Below are 7284 nucleotides of genomic sequence, written 5' to 3' on the forward strand. Positions count from 1 at the left end.
AGAAGCTCCAAGGGAGCAGAGGCTACATTGTCAGTGACTGTCAATAACCTATAAAGAAACCAGGGGCACATCTGCTTGAGACTCTAGCATGGCCATGTGGCCGCATCTTCCAGGCCTGGAGAGGGTCCACAGGGCCTAAAACTTAACCTTGGTTTAACCTCGGTCCCAACAGCTGAGCTAATCCACGCCTCTTCTTTCAGGCTCCCTACCCCTAGGACATCCTGAGTCCCCACCCCTGGGCTATCTTGGGACATTTAGGCTGATCTGGGTTAGTGCTGACAACTCCTTGCTCTGGGCCCCCAAAAGAGCTGGGTCCAGAAGGAGAAGGGGGGCCGTCTTTGGCTCTCTCCCACCATCTGGGGAGCCGCTGAGTGCCCTCAGGCGCAGTTAGATAACTCTTCATACCCTAGTCCAGCCCCACTTCACATTCCAGCCTCTTTCTGCAAAGCCCCCGTTGCTACCCACACCCACCTCCCGCCAGGCAGGCAGTATGCGGAAATTGGGTTCCTCCACCACCCTCTCATTAGCCCCTAATCCTGCCCGTTTCTCACCAGTCTCCTTTCTCTTGCCCTAATCCCTCTAATGTGAGGTGCCCCAGTTACCACTGGGGACATCAGAGGCTGGGCAGGGAGGGCCAGGAGGAGGAGTTGGGGGTCCTTCCAGGAGCTGTCAGCCTTCAGAGACACCCCTATGTGTTTTTCCTGAGCCAGACCACAAATAGACACAGAGTACCTACTGTGTGCACACATCATCATCGTCTATGGCGCTGTCCACTGGAACTTTCTGCGATGATGGAACTGTTCTGTACCTGGGCTGTGTCCTACTGGACATCACTGGAAGCCAGCTGTCACATGTGAAATGTGGTTAGTGAGAATGAGGAACCCAAGTTTTAATTAAATTAAATATTGATTAATTTTACTTTAAATTTCCCCATGCTTGTGGCTATCATATTAGCATAGATCTACTGCGTTTATCAAAGGCTTATTACATGTCAGGCCCCACACTAAATGCATCACCTGATTTAATTCTCGGAGCCCCCTGTGGGTAGGTACCATTGTTAAGACCACTTAACAGACAAGCAAACTGAGGTACAGAGAAATTAAGTAATCCATCCAGAGCTAAGCCCGTGCAATTAACCACTTTTCTGTCATGCTAGAGGCCATCCCACCGTCTCAGCTCCCTAATCAGGGAGAGGACCCAGGCACAGAAGTCACCCCAAATGGGATACAGGTGGCACCGAGCCAGACCTTGAAGAAAGGGAGGATGTCAAATAGCGGAGATGGGAGTAGAGGAAAGGGCATCCCAAGTGGAGGTGATGGCGTAGGCCAAGGTGTGGAGGTGAGAAAATGGAAACCACACAGAAGGCAGAGTTGAGGATACTACAGTAAATTGGGTCCCCGCCTGCAAAGAACTCATAGTCTCCCATTTTTTTTGAGCATTTTCTCTGTGCTGAGAGAAAATGTTACATCATTGTCAAACCGTTTGGAAACAGATAGGGATATCCCCGTTTTACAGTCAAAGATATGAAAGGTCAGAGAGATTAAGAAACTTTTCTGAAGTCACACAGCCAGGAAATGGGAAGTTAGGATTTGAACCCAAGCCTGTGTGGTTCTGGAACCTGTACCAGAACCACAGCCCAGCTCTGCCTTCCCCCAGAGGGCTTAACATTGTGCCTGGAACACAGTAAGTGCTCGATAAAAGGTCTAAATCATCGTGTGTTAGGAGGCATGCATCCACCCACCTTGGGCTGCAGGGTGTCTTGAGGCCAGTAGAATTTAATCTCCCTCCTTCAAAACAAAAGCTTCTGCAAAGGAGAACCACCCACAGTACATGTCTTCTCCTAGTCCTTGTTTGCCAAGCTCTCAGGGGACCGTGGCAACGACCAACTAACAACTGCAGGGGACAGACAGGGCCACCCACTCCACACCCTGGAACCCCTTGTCCCACAGGGGATTGGTTACTAAGAAATGTGAAATGCTGTTCTACCAGAACCAGCTGGGTGAGTATGGAGGGAGACCAGGGGGTACAGGAGCCTCACTGTGGGGCAAGCACTGCGGGCAAGAAACAAACAGGGGTGGGATTCAGACCACAGGGAGGTGAGGTGGCAGGGCCTATAAAGGGCAGAAGAAAGGGGAATGGGGTTGGGGTGCCTCACCAGAGACCCAGTGGAGCTCTGGCCACCACTCTGTGACAGTCTGCTTTTCCCCTTCAACCCTTGGGCAGTTTCATCTTTTTTTTTTTTTTTAATTTTTTGGGGATAATTAGGCTTATTTATTTATTTATTTATTTATTCATTTATTTATTTTTTAATGTTCATCTCTTTTTTATTAAAATTTTTTCTTAAAGTGTGATACAATTCACACATCATAAGTTGACCATTTTTAAAGTGTACAATTCAGTGTTTTTTTTAACATTTTTTATTGATTTATAATCATTTTACAATGTTGTGTCAAATTCCAGTGTTCAGCACAATTTTTCAGTCATTCATGGACATATACACATTCATTGTCACATTTTTTTCTCTGTGAGTTATCATAACGTTTTGTGTATATTTCCCTGTGCTATACAGTATAATCTTGTTTATCTATTCTACAGTTTTGAAATCCCAGTCTATCCCTTCCCACCCTCCAACCCCCTGGCAACCACAAGTCTGTATTCTCTGTCTATGAGTCTATTTCTGTCCTGTATTCACACTTTGTTTTTGTTTGTTTGTTTTTGTTTTTGTTTTTTAGATTACACATATGAGCGATCTCATATGGTATTTTTCTTTCTCTCTCTGGCTTACTTCACTTAGGATGACATTCTCCAGGAGCATCCATGTTGCTGCAAATGGCATTATGTTGTCAGTTTTCATGGCTGAATAGTATTCCATTGTATAAATATGCCACATCTTCTTTAACCAGTCACCTGTTGATGGACATTTAGGCTGTTTCCATGTTTTGGCTATTGTAAATAGTGCTGCTATGAACATTGGGGTGCAGGTGTCATCCTGAAGTAGGATTCCTTCTAGATACAAGCTCAGGAGTGGGATTCCTGGGTCATACGGTAAGTTTCTTCCTAGTCTTTTGAGGAATCTCCACACTGTTTTCCATAGTGGCTGCACCAAACTGCATTCCCACCACCAGTGTAGGAGGGTTCCCCTTTCTCCACAGCCTCTCCAGCATTTGTCATTTGTGGATTTTTGAATGACGGCCATTCTGACTGGTGTGAGGTGATACCTCATTGTAGTTTTGATTTGCATTTCTCTGATAATTAGTGATATTGAGCATTTTTTCACGTGCCTTTTGATCATTTGTATGTCTTCCTTGGAGAATTGCTTGTTTAGGTCTTCTGCCCATTTTTGGATTGGGTTGTTTATTCTTTTCTTATTGAGTCGTATGAGCTGCTTATATATTCTGGAGATCAAGCCTTTGTCGGTTTCATTTGCAAAAATTTTCTCCCATTCCGTAGGTTGTCTTCTTGTTTTACTTCTGGTTTCCTTTGCTGTGCAGAAGCTTGTAAGTTTCATTAGGTCCCATTTGTTTATTCTTGCTTTTATTTCTTCTAGGAGAAAATTTTTGAAATGTATGTCAGATAATGTTTTGCCTATGTTTTCCTCTAGGAGGTTTATTGTATCTTGCCTTATGTTTAAGTCTTTGATCCATTTTGAGTTGATTTTTGTATATGGTGTAAGGGAGTGTTCTAGCTTCATTGTTTTACATGCTGCTGTCCAGTTCAGTGATTTTTTTAAAGTATATTCACAAGACTGTGCAACCATCACCGCTATCTATTTGCAGAACATTTTCACTCCGCACAAAATACCCTGTACCCATTAGCGGTCATTCCCCATTTCCTGCATCCCTGCTCCAGCCTCTGGCAACTCCTAATCTTTCTATTCCTGCAGATTTCCCTATTCTGAATATTTCATATAAAACGACTCATACAGTATGTGACCTTTTGTGACTGGCTTCTTTAAATTAGCATAATATATACAAAGTTCATCCATGTTGCAGCATGTATCAGTACCGCATTCCTTTTTATGGCTGAAAAATATTCCTTTGTATAAATATACCACATTTTATGTATCTATTGATCAGTTGATGGACATTTGTGTTATTTCCACTTTTGGCTTTTATGAATAATGCTGCTATGAACATTTTTTGTACAAGTTTCTGCGAAAACACGTTTTCACTTCTCTTGGGTGTACCTCTCGGAGTAGAAGTGCTGATTCGTATAGTAAGTCCATGTTCAACCTTTTGAGAAACTGCCACTGTTTTCCAAAGTGGCTGCATTATTTTACATTCCCCCTGCCGATGTCCGAGGGTTCCTTGTCTGTTTTCTTATTTTGCTATCATAGCCATCCTAGTGGGTTTCAGCGGTGTTTCACTGTGATTTTGAATTGCATTTCTCTAATGACTAATGACCTTGAGCATTTCTTCATGTGCTTTTTGGCCATTTGTGTATCTTCTGTGGAGAAATGTCTATTCGGGGGAGAGGGTGTAGCTCAGTGGTAGAGTGCATGCCTAGCATGCACAAGGTCCTGGGTTCTCATGCTCCAGTACCTCCACTAAATAAATAAACCTAATCATGCCCCCAAAAAACAACAATAACAAAGGGAAATGTCTATTCAAGTTTTTAAAATGTCTTTACCTAATTTTAAGTTGGGTGGTCTTCTTACTGTTAACTTGTAAGAATTCTTTATATATTCTGGATTTTCACCTTTTATCAGATACATAATTTGAAAAAATTGTTTCCTTTTTATAATTTGAAAGTATTTCCTTCGGTTCTGAGGGTTTTTTCACTCTCTTTAGTGTCCTTTGATGCACAGAGGTTCCTCATTTTAATGAAGTCTGACTTCTGTACTTTTTCTCTTCTTGCTTATGCTTTTAGTGTCATATCTAAGAAAACATTGCCAAATCCAAGGTCGTGTAGATATACCTCCATGTGTTTTTCTGAGAGTTTTATGGTTTTAGCTCCTATATTTAGGTCTCTAATCCTTGTTTGTTTCCCTTTTTATGTGTGTGTGGTAAAACGTGCCTAACATAAACTTTGCCATTTCAACTATTTTTAAGAGTACAGTTCAGTGGCATTAAGTACATTCACATTGTTGTGCAACCAGCACCACCATCCAACTCCAGGACTTTTTCATTCCCCAGCTAAACCTCTGTCCTCATTAAACATTAAACTTCCCCATTTTCCCCTCTCCCTACCCCCCAGTCCCCGGTGTCTCTGGCAAAGCCAATTAAGGACTTCCAGGAAATAAGAACAGAATCTGGGTAATAAAGTCTAACCTTATTTGTTTGTTTTCCTTTGTGCTTAGTCTTATTTTACTAGCTCACAGAGAGCCGTGTGCAGAAGTCCTGTACTCAGACCAGAGTTCCTGGTGCAAAATGGCTACAGGGACACCTCAGCTCGACGGGCCGTGTGCAGCTGCGCACAATGCTCGATTCAAGATGGCGGCAGCAGGAGGTGAGCAGGGAGGCTGCGCAGAACACAGCGATAGGTCGCGCTGTGAGCCACACGCCTGCGCAGACCGGCAAGAACGAGTCGGCCCCCTCCCGGCTGACACTGCCCTATAAAGCAGCCGCGAGTCAGCCTCGGAGGACTCTAGGGCTCGAGCTCCCACCTCTCCCTCCTTTGATCAGAGTATAAAGCTTTCCTTTGCTTCTAAACTGAACTCGGTCTCGTTCTGTTGGCTCCAGCGGCACTGTGGGGGCCCAACCTGAAAGGGTAACACGGGCAACCACCATTGCCCTTTCTGTCCCTGGGAATCTGACTACTCTGGGTACTTCTTGTAAAGAGAATCATGCATTCATCCTTTTGTGTCTGGTTTATTTTCCTTAGTTTAATGTCATCAAGGTTCATTCAGGTTGCAGCACATGTCAGAGTTTCCTTCCTTTTTAAGGCTAAATAATATTCTATTGTATGAATAGACCATGTTTTGTTTATCCATTCATTTGTTAATGGATACTTGGGTTGTTTCCACCTTTTGGCTATTACGAATAAAGCTGTTACAAACATTAGTGTACAGATACCTGTTCGAGTTCCTGTTTTCGGTTCTTTTGGGTATATACCCAGAAATATTCTGGATCATTTGGTAATTCTGTTTAACTCTTTGGGGAACGGTCATCCTGTTTTGCATAATGGCTGCAACCATCTTAGATTCCCAGTAGCAATGCACAAGGGTTCCCCTTTATTCACATCCTCACCAACACTTAAATTTTCTGTTGTTTGATAGTAGCCATCCTCCAGGTTGTGAGGTGGTGTCTCACTGTGGTTTTGATATGCATTTCCCTAATAATTAGTGATGTTCAGTCTCTTTTCTTTCTGCCACTCTGGACACCCCAAACGGCCTGGCCCTGGTGAGCGTGGCCTGTTGGGACTCAACCTGCCTGCAAGGCTGCCCTTCAAAAGCAGAATGTTGGGGGCCCTGTTTCTGCTCCCTTGGGGACAGAGGTGCTGCTGGCCCAACGCATCCCTCTGATGGCTGAAGGCAAGGTGACGACGGTCCCGAGTGCCCCGCAGCCCAGACCTGTGGCTGTGGCCTCCTCTCTGGTCTCCTACTGAGAAATTCATCAAACTCCCGGTCTGACTGCAGAGATGGACCCCCTGCTCTTTATGTGGTGTGACAAGTCACCTCCTGCCCCGAGCCTCACTCTCCTCACCTGTGAACTGGGGATGATGCTTCAGCTCAGGCCCTGCACACAGTTAGTGCAGAGTGGGGCTCACATCCCACCGAAAGGCACAAATTTGAAATTTATCCTTTCTCATCAAAGAGTCCAGTGGTGGGCAGTCCAGGGCTAGTATGGCAGCTTTCTTCAGAGTCTGGGCCCCCCAACCCACCCCCTTCCCCAAGAACCCAGCTCCTAGCTCCATCTCACTGTGTGTCCCCTGCCCCAGGCTGGCCCTCCTTGGCTGGGGCTCACCTGCCCACCTTGACCCTCCCCAACCCCCAGAGGCAGGGCAGGGGCACTAGCAGGAGCTAAACTGGGTTCTGGCTCCACCTCTGCCATTGGGCATGGAGCCTTTGGCCAAGGATCTCCCCATTGCTGAGCCTTGGTTTCTTGGCCTGTAAAATGGGGCTATAATTCCTGTCTGCTTCTGGGTTGCATGTAAAGGGACCGTGCAGACTGTGGAGTGCCATGCTGTGGAACTCTGGCAAAGCCGTGGCTGTCCCACAGTGGTGTCCCCTCTAGTATGGGCTCTCGGAAGATGAGTTGGATTGGGGTGGAGATTCGCACCTAACCCTGTGTCACAGCCATATTTGTGTAAATTCTCTTTGATCAGAGCCTCAGGAAACCCATG

The 7284-nt window shown here is 45.2% G+C and overlaps 1 long non-coding RNA gene across 1 annotated transcript; it reads left to right on the forward strand.

Moving 5' to 3' along the window:
• Nucleotides 1-1866: 1866 nt before the first annotated feature.
• Nucleotides 1867-5999, forward strand: LOC141575763 (uncharacterized). Its single transcript, XR_012503548.1, has 2 exons — nt 1867-1999; nt 5300-5999. It is a non-coding gene; the product is annotated as an uncharacterized LOC141575763 (long non-coding RNA).
• The last annotated feature ends 1285 nt before the right edge of the window (nt 6000-7284 follow it).

The sequence above is a fragment of the Camelus bactrianus genome, chromosome 32 (assembly GCF_048773025.1).
Source record: "Camelus bactrianus isolate YW-2024 breed Bactrian camel chromosome 32, ASM4877302v1, whole genome shotgun sequence".
NCBI lineage: Eukaryota > Metazoa > Chordata > Mammalia > Artiodactyla > Camelidae > Camelus > Camelus bactrianus.